General features: G+C 46.5%; 1 protein-coding gene across 17 annotated transcripts in view; it reads left to right on the top strand.

Moving 5' to 3' along the window:
* Positions 1-17,241, top strand: part of CADPS (calcium dependent secretion activator) — a 205,285-nt gene that overhangs the window by 15,476 nt on the left and 172,568 nt on the right. The gene's annotated exons all lie outside the window — the stretch shown is intronic.

The raw sequence follows: 17,241 nt of genomic DNA on the forward strand, positions 1-17,241 counted from the left end.
CTCTATTTTTAGTTCTTACCTTGTGCGTTCATGCACATGCACGCTGAAATTATACTTTTTGTGATGGGAGCAGTTCCTTGCCTACACAGGGAAAGTATTCAGAGTTACAGCACAGTAATGATTCCCGATTTCTTCCCTTCCTAAAATCATCTGTACAAGGAGAGAGTGGGGAAGAGCTGCTTGCTCTGTGTAGTAGTAAAGCAGCATGGGGTGCTCCAGAGCTGCCTCTCCAATTGATGCCATTCAGCCCTGGTCCTGCCCCACTGCCTTTCTGGCAGAAGGATTGCAGCTGCCAAATTTTATTCCCTACCCTGCTGGCTTCCTTTACCCTCTCCTTTAGAGCTTATTTGGTACCTAAATAGGATTTATCAACTGTTGCAGCAGGACCACAGTGTTTTGGTTTGTTGTTGTCAGTTTTTACTAATCTTTAATGTATTTTGCCCATGTTGATGCTAGTGGAGCAATATTGAGCTCCATCAGCAGAGAAAGTCTCAAGATGAAACCAGCACATTTGTGTTGGCAGGAGTTGTGTGTTGGCTACTACCTGCTGCTGCATTAATTGTGCTGTGAAAACAGGCACCACTTCTTCATATGAGCTGGGACGTTGAGGTGAAGCAAAGCAGTGACCTGTTGGTAGCAAAAAATCACTGTTTTTATTGGGGACAAGATCTGGTTTATTTTGTTAATGCTGCAGGAAGCCAGTGGTTACTGGTGGAATATTCCAGTGAAAACAAGGCTTTCTCATTCTAGTGTGTTGGGATTGACAATGGCGTTTTGGGAAGAGAAGAAATAAAAAGTGCTCTGCTTTTAAATGGCTCTGTCACTCTGTCACATGTGGCAGCAGCTTTGTGACACTGTCTGTCCTCAGCTGCTGTGACTTCAGAAGCTGGGATTCCCCAGAGCTGATGAGATTATTTAACTCAGTGATGTTCTTTAGAAGACGCATTATTCTCTCTCTGGTATCCTCCTGGAGCACAGTGGTGCTGGTCCTGCCACCAGAAAGTCTGGAGTGGGTGCTGCTGCTGCTGCTGCAGCTGTAAAGTTGTGCATACAGTGCCAGCAAACTGATCGGAGTGTTCTGTCCCATGTAAGGAAGCATGACAAAAGCCTCATCAGGATTCCTGCCTGAAAATCCTGTGTCCAAAACCTTAATGCTGTACTTGGCATCCATGAGGTTGTTCTAACTGCCCTCTTTGACTGGCTCTCAGGAGAACATGGCAGGGGAGGTGCTGCTGCTCTTGAATACTGTGCAAAGTTTGGCATTGGCTGGGGGAATCGTGACTTTGACCCCAAGGTCTCTGTAGCTTTGATTTCTGGAAAGTCTGACTGCTAAACTGTCATCTCCCAGCAAGTCTCATGTCTTAAACCACTTGCACCAGACCCTGCCACAGCCTTGCTTTCCTTAGCCAGCTTACTCAGAGTCTCAATATCCAGAAATTAGTGTTGCCTCCACATCCAGGTCCATTTCTTAAATAACCACTTACTGTGCTGTGAGGGTTTGGTCTGGCCAGCGAGAATGACTTAGTGATTCTGGTACTCACTGTGGCCCAGTGATGCCTGATGTCTTTTGGCTCCTTTGCTGCCCTTTGTCATTACTGAGCCTTGGCACCCTCACCCAGGGGAGTGTGGTGTCCTTGTGAAACCCTTGCTGGTCCAATTTCTGTCCTTGTGTCAGGGATATCAGGAGTGAAGCAGCCTCTTGCATTGCTGCAGAATAATTTTCTGACTCTAGAGTCACGCACACAGCTGCAGCACATTCACTCCTCGTTGCACACACAGCCCCGGCTCTGCCTGGTGTGAAAAGCCTGCTGAATTGTTTTAAAACGTCACAGCAGGAAAGAGCTTTATTTCTCATACTCCATCATTTATGTCAGCCCAATTTGTGAGCTGTTTGCCTGAAGTACACGATGGATGTGAATGCACTGACTTTACATGGACCTGTTTCCTGCGTGTTTGTGGCTGCCCTGTGGAGGAGCATCACCAGCCAGTGCTGGAAAGCTCCTGTGGCAAAAGGGGGGAGAAAGAGAAAAGGAGATCCAAGGAGAGGTGGAGGAAGGTGCTCATCTTGAGGTAGAAACACCATTTGTTCTGGTTCACCTCTCTACAAAGAGACAAGGAGTGCCTTTGGACTGTGCAAGAACCCTTTCCCCAGGAGGTGGGAATAAGGTAGAGCCCGGGCTACCCAAGAGTAGCTGTTTAGAAACAGATCCATGGTACCTCTCGGTTTGGGGGGAGAAATGCTGAAGGTTTGGGTGCTTAATGTCCATTTTTTCTGGACCCCAAACTGAAATGCAAATCTTTTCTCCCCAAAGATGTTTAAAGCTAAGCCTCACGAGGCTGAAACGGTGTGCAAGGAGCCCCAGCTCTTCCTGAGGCTTTGATTTTCAGGATTATTCAAAGATTTGCAAATTAGAAGGGTGCTGAAACCAGTTGCCTTGAGCTTCAGTGGAAAAACATTTGATAGTATGTGGCATCTTGCAGCTTAGTTCTCAGGCACCATCCCCTGTCAGTGGTATTTTTCCATAACTGATGCTGTTGGTGGCCAGAGCTCTCTGCTTGGCTTATAGCCACGCTCTTATTTAAGGCACAGAGAAACCAAGGCAAGGGGAAGAGAGGCCGAGCACAGCCTGTGCAGAGAAGGTGCTCCCAAATCAGTGCTGGCTGCCAGCCCTTTCCCTGCTGTGCCCAGGGAGATGCCAGTAGCTGTGCCAGGGATGCTCCAGTGCTCAGCGTGGGGTATGGGATGTCTTGTCAGACACCTGAGCAGAGGGCTTGTGGGTCAATACCTCGTTAGAGCAAAGCCATGTGCCTGCCTTGCCTCTCTGCTCTCTAATTGCTGCCTCGTTGCTTCCTATCTGCATCCAGTGAGCAAGCTGCCCGATAGTTAATTACTCCTCTGGTCTGAGTGCTGTATTATAGTCCATTCTGTCAATACAAATTGTTTTATAGAAATATGAAGTACCTCTTCCCCTTTCCTCCAAGGACTTAGAGACGCAATGTGGGCTTTAATGATATCATTCTCCCTTCTGTCCAGTTCAAGCAGGAAAACATCTCCCATTTTCAATAGGCACTTAGGGTTATCTGTTGGAGAGCCACGAGCACTCTGCTTTTGGGGTCTGTTCCTGTGCCTTTCCAAAAAAGCACTTTCCTTGCCCTAGTACCTTTGGTGCTGTGTATTTATAACTAATCAATTGCAACCCAAGATTAGAGCAATGGTTGTCATTTGTCCTGATGAATCCAGGCAATCCTTCCTTACATTGTTCCCTTCCTGGGTAGGGTTTCTTCTCCTTGCTTTTGAACCTTTGGTTTAATAAATAGGTGCAAAAGACTAAGTAACTTAAGCAGGGGTTTTAGGTGGGCATCTACTGAGACTGCACACAGAAGAATGTAAGGATAGAACATAAGGAAGATTCCTCCTTTCAGGCATGAAAATTGTCAGCTCTTGGCATTCGGTTGTATCTCCACGAACTTGCACTGAACCAGGTGGTCAAGGTGGGCAGCCACTGGTGGTGGCTCTTTGCAGAGGATTTATAATTTTGAATGTGTTTTTATAGCCCTGAAGTAAACACAGAAAAACCCACATTCATTCCTAATTAAAGTAAATATAAATATGCCCGACGTGTGATGAGCTTCAGGTGAAGCAGTGTGTTTGTAGTGACTAATGTTTTGGGGTTGTGCTCTGGTTCTCTTTGCTTCACTGGAGGCTTTGCTGTTAGCTTTTGTCATTAGTGGCATTGCACAGAGCAGGATGAATTCCCAGGCGAGCACCTGGGATCTGTGCTATCTGTCATGCAGAGATGAAAGAGGAGAGCAGGGAAGAAGAGCTCGCTGCCTGGCTGTGGGAAAGGCCCTGCCACCAGGATGCTCCTTCCAGACCTGATCTTGACTGCTTTGTGTACCTACAACTTCCTCAAAAATGACATAGGGGTGAGCCTGAGGGTGCTGGTGTGATTTTAACAGAGATGGGGAGGGTTTGGTGACAGAAGGATGGATGGCAGAGTCCTCTTCCCCAGTGGGGTGTGGGGGATGAGAAGTGTTTTAGCCCCTCACTACACAGCACCTTCTGCTTGGCACATACCTCTGTGTGCTCAATAGGACTGCAGGTGCATATCCTGGCTCTCACATCAGAGCTTCGTCTGCTCTCAGCTGGCTACACTGGGCAAAAGGAGGATGGTTGCTTGCAAGGGTTGATGGTATTCCTCTGTCCTCCCAGGGGATTCACAGAGCAGACCATACTTAATTAGACTTGCTTTCATACTTAATTAGAGTCGCTTTCAGAAAACAGTGCAACCTCTGTTTCTGATTCTGGTGCTATCAATGCTTTTCAATGGCAAACATGGGAGGGCAAGCAGCATGGAGGTATTGCAGAGCCACAGGGCCAAAAATACTCAGACTGAGAGGCAGGAGTGCTGATCCATGAATTGAATGGTGCAGAATGACTGCTGGCTACTCCCACAGGCATGGCACAGTGCTGGACTGCTGGACATGCTCAGTGCATCCTTGTCAGGCTGAGGAATCCTTGTTGAAGGTCTGAAACTGCTGTACACAGGGTGAGATTACATGGCTGTCAGTGCAAGCTGTGAACTGGGAGGTGACACAGCTTTTTCTCTGGAAAGTTTTTTTAGGAGAATTTTTTTGCATATGTGTGGTATTTGTGGGATTTATAAACACATCTTACTCCAATACAGGCTGGATCTTTCCAGAGAAAAAGCTGTGTCCTCTTCTTCTCTTAATTTCTGTCCTCTTCATCTGTGTTGAGCTCTGTGGGTGTTTGTGATCAGAGATTTGTTGTTTGGCTTGGAGTTCTGTACAAGGACTCTCCATCCTAGCTGAGTACTCTCAGTACTTCCTCTGCTGTTTTGCTCTGCAAATATTCAGCAAGGTTTGATGTGCTGCTGATGTCATCTACAGAAATTTCTATAGCTTTAAAATGCATCCCAATTTCAAACTTGCTCCTTGAGAGAGCCTGTGCTGGTGCCCTTGCTGCTGTGTCACCCAGGCTTATGGAAGGCTGCATGTTAACTGGTCTCTGAAAACAGTTTCCAGGTTCTGAGCCACAAATGTGATTATGGTTTCGCTGGGGAATGGAAGCATGAGAAGCCACGATGTTGCATAAAAGGTCAAGTTCAGTTGATTTTTAATCCCTTGACAGCAGCAACCTCCTGTTTTGTACACCTGCAACTTCATGGGTGTCTGCCAAAGCATAGGCAGGAGCTTAGAGACTAAGCTTAGGGTACCAGCGGGGCCCAATGCTGCTGGTTTGTGCCTGCCATCAGTGGGAACTGGGGAGCCCCAGTGCTGTGTGCAGCTGGACTCTGGGTGGGAGCCGTGGCTCCTTGCTGTGTGAAATCAGCACATGGAAACACACAGGCTTCAGTGGCAGTTTCCAGGCTGTGCCTGCTCAGGGGTTGTGGCAGGAGATGTGTGTTTTGGGAGGGTGTGGGATGGCGTGTTCCAGGGTGAGAGCTCCCACACATACCTGGGGATGTGCAGCAGCTTAGGATGTCACCAATGATGTTGCCTTAGTATTCATCTCCTGTGTTTGCAAATCTAGGTGTGAGCTGCAGATTCTTCTGTTAGTATTTGGGGGCAATTTCCTTCAGTTCCTGATTAAAATGCATGTGTTTTTCCTCATTTAAAAATATCATCTGTATCAAAAAGCTAATGATCACAATACCTGGCTTCCTTTTCCCCAACAAAGATGACAGCAGTGATATAAATCATTATGTTGCTGATTGTAAAATTGCTACCTTCAGGCACGTCTTTATTTTAGGGTTGGATTTTTTGGCTGCCACAATTTACAAGAGAAAGACAGTCAGAAATTTTCTCCTTTTAATATGTAGTTTTCACAACTCTCAAGTCTTTTTATCGTGTCAAGCTGCTTTGGCTGGAAAAAGCAGAAGATTAAAGTGCCTGTTTTTTTTTTCCCCAAGCATGCAGCTGTGCATATAAGTCTATGGTGTCTTTCCTGACGTAAGATAAAGTCATAAAGATTTCCTGGTGGTCTTTTGCATTGCTCTGCTTTTGTGGACCTTGATGCAGTAGACAGTGAATATCCTTTCCTCAGGACTTTTTTCTTGTCTGATTTGAGCCTCAGTTTCCTTCCTCTGGTTCCTCACATGGTTGTGGGACCACAAACCTTCCTAGCACTAAGGTGCAGCAGCTCCAACAGGGCTGGCATGTGCAGAGTCCTGCTGAGAATTTGGTTTTTAGTTGCTAGTTTTTGAAATGAAATCTAAAAGGGATTTTAATTCAGCATCATATGGAAACACCAAGGACTGTTTATTTTGCTGTTGGGTTGAGGGTTTTTTTTTTCTTTTAGGTGGTTTTTTTCCTCCCACCTCTGTGGGGAGATGTAAATGCTTGTCTAGAAAAATCAGGAGCTGCAGAGAGTATCAGAAATGCCACTACCATCTGACCACCTCCCAGACGGCCGAGCTCTGTGCTCGGTGAATGACGACAGCAAACCCTATGAAGGGTATGACTTGTATTTAATTCTGTGTTACAATCCCTTTAATCTAGGATTATATTCAGTTGTTTTCTTCATGCAGGGTGTATGCTGTCAGATAAAAGCAATAGCAGCTGGGAGGAGAAAAATTGCTTCAAACAGGGGCTGAAAACCTTGAGTATCTGCAGGTGCTTTTATCAGAGGCATAAACCTATCTCACAAAAACTGTCCAGGCAGGTGCAGGGGCTGACAGGACCCTCCAGCTCTGATAGATTAAGACCCTAGGAAGGCAACTGGTTGCAAATGAAACAGTAATTGCTTTCCCCTCACTGAATGAAATCTTCTCTGAGGCGATTACACAGATTAAAGCTTCCCACTGCAATGTACCAGAATAAATATAGCCTGTGCCTCTTGCGGGGGCTGCTGCAGAGCAGCATCGGCTGCGGGATGCCTCCTGCGAGGTATGGCGGGGCAGCTGGAGTCAAGGGCTGAAATCCTGTAAAATGAGGGCTGGAAGGACCTCAGGCTATCTGAACATCTTTCTCCCTTAAAGCTGGATTGAGCATGTCCAGGTTGTTCCTAGTGGCACTTGTCCAGCTGGTCCCGCCGGGGATGTGGGGACTTGAGTTCCTGGACCAGCTCCTCCTGTGCATCTGCATCCTTACAGGGACAGGGCATTTTGTCTAGTATCCAGCCTGGCTTCCTTGCTGTAACACATACCTTTAGTTTCTCATCGTGAACATGAGCGGGAATGAGTTATCTTCTTTTTTCAGCAGATTTTTACATACTTTGAGGAGTCTTCTCTTCAAAGCCTTCCTGAGGGAGCTCTGTGTTTCTTACAGCCCTGCCCTGGGCTCACATATGTTGCTGTGTTCCTGCTCCCCTTCTCAGGGGCTCCCTGGATGATCAGTGTCACCAAGGTGCCCCTTCCCTGCACTGTGTGAGTACTTAGTGCAGCCCCAGCCACGCACTTTACATGTTAAGTCATTACCCTAAATAACAGATGCATTTTACCAACCTGGTAATTGTTGGTAGGTGCCACTTTGACCAAGGTGCAAGGGAGAATTTGCCATGCCTACACAACATAATTTTCCTTGCTTATCACAGCAGGATTTAACTACCTGGTGCTGTTAGTGGTGTTTGATTAGGTCTCATGCTATATAATTTCAAGTACAGTGTGTTTGTGGTAGTTGCATAACACAAAAATCTCTGAAATACAGGAGTCGTACATGTGAGAGTTGTAGAGATCCTTTTCCACTCTAATTAGCTCCTTTCCAGAAGAAAAGAAAAAAGCATCAAAAAACGCAGTTCACTTCAGTGTGTAGTAGAAGATAAAGCCTTGTGTGGGCTGGGGCAGTGCCACATGACAGAGCATCATTCTGAGTTGTACAGAGCTGTGTCTCTTCCCTGCAGCAGTGTGCTCCTGTGAAGAATCTGGCTTTTCCTAACGTTTTTGGCAGACCTGAGGGAAGCAAGTGCAGGTAGGGTGGGAGGGGTTGCCGTCTCTCTCCTCTGTGCCCAGTTTGTCCTGACCCTCTTGGCACAAGCTTAGGCTCCCCTTCCAGAGCTCAGCATCAGTCCCTGCCCAAGGGCCACACACTTGTGTCCTTGGCACAGCCCTGTGAAGAGGACTGCTCCTGGCTCTCATGGCTTACCATGTGAAATTATTCGAGTTACGAGTACCTTGGGGCTAGGGCTGGTAGGGTTTTTTGTTATTTTCATTCTGCACCAAATGGTACAGAGAGGCCACGAGACTCAGGTTATCAGCACAGAAATAGACCCTGGAGCTGAGCTGGGTGCAAACAGGACAAGGCAGGTGCCTGGGTAGCACAGGTTTCTTCAAAGGCATTTGCAACCAAAGGGATTTGAGTGAACTGTGGGCGAGTACTCAGAAGTGCTTTGAATTGTGAGGGTGATCTCGGCACCATCACCTCCTATCAAATGAATCAGCAGGAAAGAAGTCTTTCTCTGGCCCAGGGCTAGTTAGTTTAATGAAAGGTCTGTTGCTCTTGCCACCAGTTCAGGCAGAATTTGATGTAGTCAGCTAAGTTGGTTGCTTAAATGATGTAATGTTGTTGTGCCTATTTTTCCTCGAGTCTAAATTTCTGTGGCGTAAGTAACAGGATGAAATGATCTGTTGCTGTCTGCGGAGAGCTGATGAGAAATGAGTGGTGGAGGTGGTGGGTAGGCACTTCAAACTGGCAGGGGATCTGCTGTGAGACCTGATGGTTTTGCTGCAAATTGTAAGGGCCAAGGCTGTGCCAGCGACTCGCCTCGTGTGGCACACTCGGGAGATGGCCACCACTGGCTCAGCACCTGCTTATTAAACTGTTTGGAAGAAAATAACCTTGACATCTAGTTTATCCATTCTCAGAGGACTGTGATTTGTATCTGGCTTTTTCTCTAATGAATAAAAATCTATTTTTGTATCTTGGGGATGAATTTTCTCTAGGTCTTTGCTGATCAAAAAAATCCTCAATGACTTGAAGTGATGGTTTTAATGATGGACTTTACCCTCTGTCTGAACTGCTGGACCCTAATGGGGGCCAAAACAACACCTTTAAATTTCAAACCCTGTTCTTCCATACATGTAGTTTTTTCATGGAACACCTTTTGTTTCTTGTTATATAAACTTCTGGTCCCAAGCCCTTGCTTTTCCAAACCTATACTTTCTTGTGAACTATCTTATGTTTGCACTGGGGATAGAAATGCTTCTCTGTTCTCCATCCCAGGGACCTTCGTGGTTATTGGTAGTAGCTGTTCATGGAGTAGCTGCAAGAAATGCTGCAGTGGCCACCTGATTCCTTCAAGCTTGCCCCTGAGGACTGTGACCAAGTGCCCCGTGGACTCTGGACTGGAGTTTGGCTTATGCCATTGCTGGCATTTCCCTGGCCATTTGTGCTCCAATGCCCCATCCCAGCTGGGATCCAGCCCTTCTTAGGAGCCTGAGCCCTGGCCCTTTTCTCATGCTCACAGCCATGATCATTTGCCTGGTACAGCTGCTGGGACTGACTTAATGCAGTTCTGTACTCATCAAAGGCAGTCATCAGGACTGGAGGCTTTTTGGTTTCTTGGCTGCTGCTTCTGTCAGTAGTTCCTATTAACACTAATGGAAATCACACTCTGGCATCAGCAGCACAGCACCCCCTGCGCTGTGCTCTGCTGTCTGACAGGAGTGGAATTGTGGAGGCAATTCCTTCTGCATCACACAGAGATTTTACTGCAAGGGGTCTTGCTGTCACTTCATACATACCGTGCCAGCTTAATGTTCTGTTATTTTCTTTCTTGAGAAGAGCCTGTAAAGCTGAGCAGCGTGGTGGGGGTTAATGCTGGTTCTCAGGCACCAAGAATAAGGGAAGAGAAATCTTCTTTTGAATTCCAGCCTTTGACACGGTGCTTCAGAGGCTTTCCCTGTGGCCCTCCATAGCTACAGGGTATGTTGCTCTCTCTCCAGCAGCCCCTGAGCAGGGAATGCAGCCTCTGTCACCCACCCAAATGTCAGCCCATAGGCAAAGAGGATTTGTGCTCAGCTTAGCAGAGGGCTCGGCTAACAGCGCCATTCAGAAATCTCCTTGGTCTACCAAACAGTCTGGTGGGTGCCTTGTTCTTACTGACTCATATTGGGCAGGCTCTGGGTTGCTCAAGATAAGCATATCATGTTCTTGCTGCATGAGTCTGTTTGCTGTTAGCCTGCAATGTGGCAAAGGCTTCTGTCTTTCTTTGTTGTTTTTTTTTCGGATGCTATCTTCAGTTTCTCTGCTTCTCCATTGTATCAGGATGAATCGGGATTTGTTTTGCTTGTTTAAATCTCATTTCTGTAAAAATTGTCTAAGGAATTAATCACTAAGCTCAAAAATAGTACATGGCTTGTAAAGAAGTAGTCACAGTTCAAAAGATTAAAGGAAATAAAAATTTCTGTTTGCCACCTAAATTTAAGGGCAGCTTTAGTGTATCCTGGGCAATAGCATCAGAGAGAAAAGTGAGATTGCAAAGACAGATGTCAACCAGAAGGAGTGACTTGTGCCCAGCAGTTCTGCATTCAGGCTTGGGGAACTTTGCTGCTGATAAAGATGAGCTTTTGAGTCAGTGAAGGCAAAAGTATCTTCTCCAGGACTGCAGCTGATGGGCAGGGATGCTGACGTTCTCAAGTGACTTCTGTTGCCACTTCCCTGACATTTTTTTCCCAAGATTTCCCGGGGGAGAAGATTTTATTGCTGATTTTGTTTGCCACAGCATGCATGTCCGACGTTCCGAGCCCACAGCCAGGGTCTCAGCTGGAGCCTGGCAGCTTTCTCTGCTGCGTGGGTCAAGCCAAGTGCTGAAGCCTGGCTGAAAACAAGTTGGAGGTGGAATAGAGTTTCCCACCAGTTTGTCCTTCTCTTGTCAGTGTGGGCAGGATACTTGCCCACTCAAGAAACTGTTTTGTGTAGGTCCCTGGAGTTTGGAAACTGCAGACAAAGAGGGGCTGAATGGCAAAGTAATGTTGGGATCACTGGAGAAAGCCCTGCCAGTGTGGAACCAAGGGGAAAGGGCTTGTTCTTGGTGCCTTCTATAATTTCCCCTTTGTGCACATCCCATCCTGGCCCAGCTTTCTGGACAAAGCCTGCTTGCTCACAGTTCAGTCTGGTCCCTTCTTCTTCATGAGGTTTTGGGGCCAGAGGAGCTGCACGAGCACGCAGCTGGTGCTGTGTGTTTTGGCATCTCCTGGACACCCCACGGGCTCCCTGCCCATCTCCCAGGTGCCTACACTCCCTCATCCAGCTGCCAGGGAAGCTCATTGCTGATATCCCAGAGGGCTGGGATGCATTTGTCTCTGAGACAGCCATCAGTCAGGGCTGCCTCTTCCCTGTGTGGGCCCTTCTGCAGTGTGTGTCGTGCCAATGGAGAGGCCATTGCTGGCTCTGCTAGTGCTGGCCCAGTAAGTAGCACCAGCAGTGAAACTCCAGGCTCCTTTAATTCAAATATTTTGGGGCATTTTCAGGTAAGAGACTGGATTCCCACATCCTCAGTTGTGCAGTTTTTATCTAAGCAATATTTAAGATTGGTGGTTTTCCTTCCAATTTCTGTGGGTACCAGTTATCTCTAATTTTTCAGCGTAGGCTGAGGCTTCTAATAGGAATGTTTGAGTTTTAAAAAAAAAAAAAAGGCAATCCATGCTGTAGGCTGAGGTGAGTTGGAGTCACTGGGATTGTCTGTGCATGTACAGCATAGCGTGGGATCTGTTTTATGGGATCAGAGTAACGTGGAATCCTGTGGTCCAGCTGCCACCAAGCTCTGGCATCTGCCACCTGCACAGACCTGCTTCCAGGACATAGCCTGCTCCTCATACTTATTGGGAGGAGGAAAATGAGAGTAGTGATTCAATGCATTGTGCTGATTTCAGGAGCTTATTTTTCTCCTTTTTGTGGTTTTGATTGTTATGGTTTCAATGATCTCTTCCAGGGCTCCTAGAAGCAGAAGGGAAGCTCCGGGATAGAGAATGCTGTAGGCAAATGCTAGCACAGCTGCCTTTTATGAAGAATAATTTCATTCTGTCTTTTCCTCTTTCTGTGTGCCCACGTGTTTTTCTGCTCCTACAAACACTCCTCTATATGCTTCAATTCTACAGTAGCTGTGCTTCTTTTTGTGGGAGTTTCAACTTGTACTCCTAATGTGCAGACTCATTACCAGATGTAGCAAGAGGTAATTCTTCCCTCCTGCCCTTTGGGACTGTGTTCTGCTCCCTCTCTGCACAGCCTGGTCTGCTCCTACTCCTGGGCTTTTTCAGCCAGTGTAAGGTAGCATAAGACACAAAGAAAATCTGGATTTTGAGCTTGGACAACATATTCTGGGGGTGTGTTGAAGAGGATATTTACTCCATCTGTTACATCCACTTCTGCTTCAGGTTGGTGTCCTTGTAACTTCAGCTTGCAATTCTTCTGCATGATCCACAGCAAGCATGGAGCAGAGACAGCTCTTCTGATGGGAAGAGGATGGCAGGGGGCTCTGACCCTCCCAGCAGAAATGCACAGAGCTCATCGCTCACTCAAAGCCTTTAAAATTATTCTGCCTCAAGCCCAAAGAAGAAAAATGTATCTTTCTTCTTTTGAGACAGCCTGCAATATACTACATTTCACAGGAATCCTTAAAACAGCTTTCCTGGCTTAAATGAGAGAGTTTTTAATGTGTAGGCATGTGTTTTTGGAAAGGATTTTTACACAGGACCATATACAACTGCTGCGTTGAAGATTGCCAGACTTTGGAGGGTTAATGTGCAATAGTGGTACCACACTTACTCTTTTGGGTTTGTAAGGAAAGCTGGATGTTTCCAACTACTATCTATAACCTTCAGCCAAAAAAAGTCCCACAGGCCATCAGAGACACAAAGGCTTTTTTTAGGTGGGTTTTTATTTTAACATCCAGCTTACCAGTACTGTCTGTGGGTTTTTATTTTAACATCCAGCTTACCAGTACTCCAGGCTGATGGGAAGGTGGGTGGGACCAGACCAGATCTGGGTGCTCAGGAGCCAACAGGAGAGATTTGTGCAGTTGAGTGCTGCTGCTGGGACTGGGTGACTGGTGTGGGGTCACAGCAAGCAGCTTTGGGGGATGTTCTTTAGCTCTAATTAAACTTGACAGGAGGTGAAAGGCAAAAGCCAGCCAGCATGCTGGCCAGAGGCACCAAGGGCAGAGAGCTCATCGCTCAGGGAGTCAGGATGTCCATCCTGCCCCTGCCAGGTGCTCCCAGGGATGATTCAATAATTTGTCGGTTGTGGCATTGCTTCTTCCACTCTGCCAGTGGGGTTTGCTTGGGGAAGATCCTGGTGCCGAGCTGTGCTCAGCCCAGATGCCTCACCCTGGACATCCCTGTCCTTCCAAGATTCCCCAGGAGATCTCCCTGGGTTGCAAGGCTCAAACTGATCACTGCAGACTCCACAGCCTGTCAGTCAGTAAATGGCCTTTCTCTTATCTTGAAAACCATTATTGAACTCCTCGCCTAATTTCATGCAAGCAGCTAATTGTCCCTTTGCAGATGCCCTGCTCACACTGCACACAGGCTGTGTGTACCCTGACTGCCTTGGCTGGGTTTCATTTATGCTTACAGCCCAAAGCTGAGAAAAGATCACTGCTTCCTCCAGCCTCCCCTGCCAAAAGAATGTGCTCCAAGCCTGAAAATCCAGGCACTTGCTTGAGCAGACCTACCCTTAGGGGTATGTCCCCTTGGGGCTCTCGTCCCATCTCTGTGACGCCTCAGATAATTTGCAGGATTTGCCCCTCTTGTCTTCAGCCTGTTGACAGAAACTGAGTCCAAAGACCAGGGCTGAGGGAAACAAATTGGATAATTTTAACAGTGCCTTAAATACATTCCTTAAATAATTATAAATCACCCCAATGGAATGATGTAATTGCAGATGATGTTCCCTGATGTCTTTGAAGGAGCAGACAGACATTCTCAGCTATTTCACATACATACCAGCCACCCTGTGAAGGTTTATTCCCATGTCTCTGCCTGGTGGTGGGTGTGGAAAGTTGAAATGTTGTTTTCTTGCAGTAGTTTGTTGCCTCAGAACAAACTACTTTTTACTAAACTTTCTCTTCCAGCTCCGAACAACATGCCCTTGTAAAATCTGATATTACTCACTTTAGCAGGAAATGTGAGGTGGAGGAGGAGGTGCACTACAGTTTCACACCTTTTCTCTTGTTTTTCTATGTAGAAGCAAATTCTGTTCTGGCTTGACTGATTGATTGAACTTTTTTCAAGTGCTGTCTGAAGGAGACAGCTTCTCTTTTACTGAATCAGAGATGCATTTGGCTCTTAAACAAACTTTCTTAAAATCTGGAGTGTTTTCTTTCTTTTTGTTTGTTTCCTGGAAATCATGGCACATGCACAGAATAAGGGAAAATTTCACACACGACAAGTTGTACTTAGCTAGAGCCATTGTGTGCAACAGGTCACGTCTCTTAGTGGGCTGCTTTGAAAATGTGCTTTCTTTGGAAAAGAAATATTGCTCAGACCTGCATCTGCTTCCTCTTCTGCTCCAGCAGCCCAGTTTCATGTTGATTCAGATTGGTTTGGGGGCTGGTGGTTTCCCCAGCTCTTGGCAGGGGCAGTGGGAGCACACGGGATGCCCACAGCAGGGCTCACCATTTCAGCCTTGTCTGCCTGGAAGCTCCTCTCCATTTCTTGCCATCTTGTTCATTCCCATCAAACACATTCCCTCCCCTGCTAACTGATACCAGCATTTTCACAGAGGCTGGGACACACCAGGAGTCCTTGAGTCTCCTTTCATTTGTCTGCCACTTCTGCTCCGTAAGAACTGCTTTTAAAATAGCTTGTGACATGGAGGAGAGGCAGAGCTTAATGATGAAAATGATGCAAAAATAACACCAGTGATGGTAGATGTGCTTTTTTTTTTTGCTTTAAAAAAAATAGATACGAGCCTGAGTTTCTTGTTTGGACATCTGAAGTGTCAGTAGGAGATCTTTAGCTCTGATTGTTTAATGTTTTTAAGTCAGCATGAGCTGCTGTATATATTAACCGGGAAGCATGATTGGCTTCTACAATCTGTAAGGTCTGCCTGGAGTAGGAACACAGAGATGGAAATAGTTCAAATAGAGATTTTAAAGTGTCTTTAAAAGTAGCTGGCTTTTCTTCTTGGATACCCACCATCCTAGCCTTTGAGAGGCTCTCAGTCTTTTCATGCATATAGCCACTTCTGAGGAGAAGCAAAGTGCTGTTAATTCTCCTTCACAAATGGAAAATGCAGCACAGAGGGAGCAGACAAATGGGCTGTTGGAAAGCAAGGACTTGCCTGAATCCCAGGACCCCCCAGCATAGACCACCTTGTGTTTCTACCTGTTCCTCACCCATATTTGAGGATCATTACTTTTTGGATATTTAACTGTCCTTAGGTTGTGCCTAGGATCTCCAAAACCACAATATACCGGGCCATCCTAGCCCCTAAAGTAGCCCAAGAATTGAGATGCTTGGATAGTATCAGCAACAATATTGGTTACTGATTTTCAGAGTGCTGAACTGTCCAAATAACCCTGGCCCAGGTAGTGGAAAGAGGTTAGTTACCCCTCAGGAGGGGTGGCAGAGTGTTCCTGTTCAAAGGGGCTCTGGCCACATTGATCAGCAGTGTAAAACTATCACTTCTATACAATTCTTTCTTTTGGGCACTTGGGAATTGTGAATGCTCCTTTGTAGTACTTGTAGTAGATTTTGCACTTTTTTTTTTTTTTTAAATTATTAAATAAATAGTGTCAGCTATCTTTTGCAGATGACTGAATGAGAGGTTTTGCATGCCTGTCATGGTGACAGAGCAGGAGGCTTAGGGTTTTGCAGCCACTGGGCAATAGATGTGTAAAAACCATACCCAAAACTGGCTTTTTACCGCCTTTCAGTCAGGCTCTGAACATCCAAGTTCTGGAAGGTGTCCTTAAAATGTTCTGAAATAAATTTAAATTCCAGTAGGTTCATAGCCCAGCCTGTTCCTGACTTTTCCAAGGGTCCTGACATGGGTGTCTCATGGAGAAGGAGCTGTGATGTTCTCCAGCTTCCCACTTCCCTCCTCTGCTGCAGCACACCAAGGCCTTGAGGCATGAAAGGATGCAAGGTAATGTCTCAGAAGCTGTGTCACATCAACACTACAGGCTTCAACAGACCATGTGTTGTTTTCCATCCAGTAGAAAAAGAGAAGGAGTGAAAATGTTACTTTCCAAGGCTGCCTATAATGCTCCAGAGGAGAAGGAAGATCTTCCCTTGATCCTTTTTCCTGGGTTAAGTGTTTTTTGAGGTCTCAGTGCAGCAATGGACTGCTTGTACCACATGTACAGCACTGTTGGAGTGAAAGGGCAGGCTAAGCCATTTCTGTTGCATTTACAGAGAGTTCCTACACCAGTCAGAGCAGACATGTCTCAAAGTGCCTCTCTGGCCAGACTCTTGTTAGCAGGGTTTGCTGGAGCAGGCTGTGTAAGGAGTTGTGTTAGTGGCCTTCAAGACTTGAGGTTAATCAGATGGGAGCTGGGACTGAATAAGGAAGGTGTTTGAGCCAGAGAGGGGAGCAGGAGATAATCCAGCTGCAGAGTCCAGCCTGGGAGTAAAGGGATTTGTTTCCTGCCTTTGGACACCCAAAGGGGCACCCAGTGTTGGGGGGGCTTTGCTTGTCACTCTGCCTATTCTAGACACCCTCCATTCTATCAGTCTCCTTGATTTATTTCCTAGCTGTATTTCTGCTAGTATTTTTATGGGTTTGTTTTTTCTGTTTTATTAACAGAGCAGCTGCACTTTTACCACAGGCAGGATGACGCTGGGCTTTCTGCTGAAAGCTGCCACATCACGATGATGTGTTTTACCCAGCAGAGCTCACCAGGCAAGGTTCCCGGCACAGCAGAAGTCACCAGGGAGGTTTCTTAGAGCAGCAATCACCCCTCAGCCCATCCTCAGTCACTGGCCTAGTATTTCATCATTGCTATTTCTTGCTTCTATTTTGTGCTGGCTTCTCTATTCTTCTAAGATCAAAGTCATATTTTTATTAATCAGTGAAAAACAGGGGCCTGTATCTGTTTGATCATACACAGAAAGATACCCAGCAGGGCTAGCTTAGTCTGGTGGATCTGTCACAAACTCGCTCTGCTAATGGCTTTCTTAGGTAAAATAAGATCAAAGGTGGGAGAAGTTCCAAGTTTTCTGTGCTCTTGTCAGGTGGCTCCATCTTGGGGTTACTTGCCTGCACATCAGCTGCAGAGCAGGGACCAGCCAGGAGGAGACATGCAGGAGAAAGAAACTGGCAGGCAGGAGCAGAAGTTCC

The sequence above is a fragment of the Lichenostomus cassidix genome, chromosome 12 (assembly GCF_008360975.1).
Source record: "Lichenostomus cassidix isolate B80296 chromosome 12, HeHo_3.0, whole genome shotgun sequence".
NCBI classification, from domain to species: domain Eukaryota; kingdom Metazoa; phylum Chordata; class Aves; order Passeriformes; family Meliphagidae; genus Lichenostomus; species Lichenostomus cassidix.